Genomic DNA, 703 nt, shown 5'->3' with positions numbered 1-703 from the left:
GTGCATCACTTGGCGGCTGTGGGGAGAACAGATTGTGGAGATAACATGGCCGGTCCACTACCCCCGAAGAGGTGGGCAGGAAAGGACTCAAAATGCAATAGATTGTTGGTTTGGTTTGGTTTGAGGAGAGACATCTTGCTCTGTTGCCCAGGCTGGCCTTATACTCACAGTGATCCTCCTGCCTCAGTCTCCCCCGGTGCTGGGATCACAGGCCTGGGCCACCGTACCTGGCTCAGAATGTGCTTTGCAATTGGAAGGCTCAAAGTAGCCAGGGGGTGGGGCACTCACCTGGCTGGAGTGTGGTCCTGGCTTCTGATCCCAACCTGCTTCCAGTAGAGGTGGGGTGCACGGAAGGCAGGACTCCATGAGAACCCCAAGTTCAGGAGCCCAGGCAAGTGAGACAGCCTTGAGCTGGGGAAGGTGGGTGAAGGCCAGGCTTAGGTTGTTGATCCCCCAATTTGGAGGGGCTCTGAGATGCATGGGGCAGCCTTGTAGAAACAGTCAGCAGGGCCTCAGGCTGGAACTCGTGCTCAGCTGTGTCGGCAGTCCCATCACCATTTCCCTCTCTGCTGCTGCCCAGAGCCCCATAGAACATGGGAGCCTCCCCCGGAAGGAGGGCTTCCGGCGCACAGGGAGCCACGGGCGGGGAGCGCCGGTCTTCTGGCTGGCTAGCTTCCTGCCTCGTAGGCCCCCGGAGGGAGGG

The sequence above is a fragment of the Chinchilla lanigera genome, unplaced genomic scaffold (genome assembly GCF_000276665.1).
Source record: "Chinchilla lanigera isolate Chin_1 unplaced genomic scaffold, ChiLan1.0 scaffold00014, whole genome shotgun sequence".
NCBI lineage: Eukaryota > Metazoa > Chordata > Mammalia > Rodentia > Chinchillidae > Chinchilla > Chinchilla lanigera.
The sequence above is the reverse complement of the archived record's forward strand: the minus strand, read 5'-3'. Positions refer to the sequence as shown.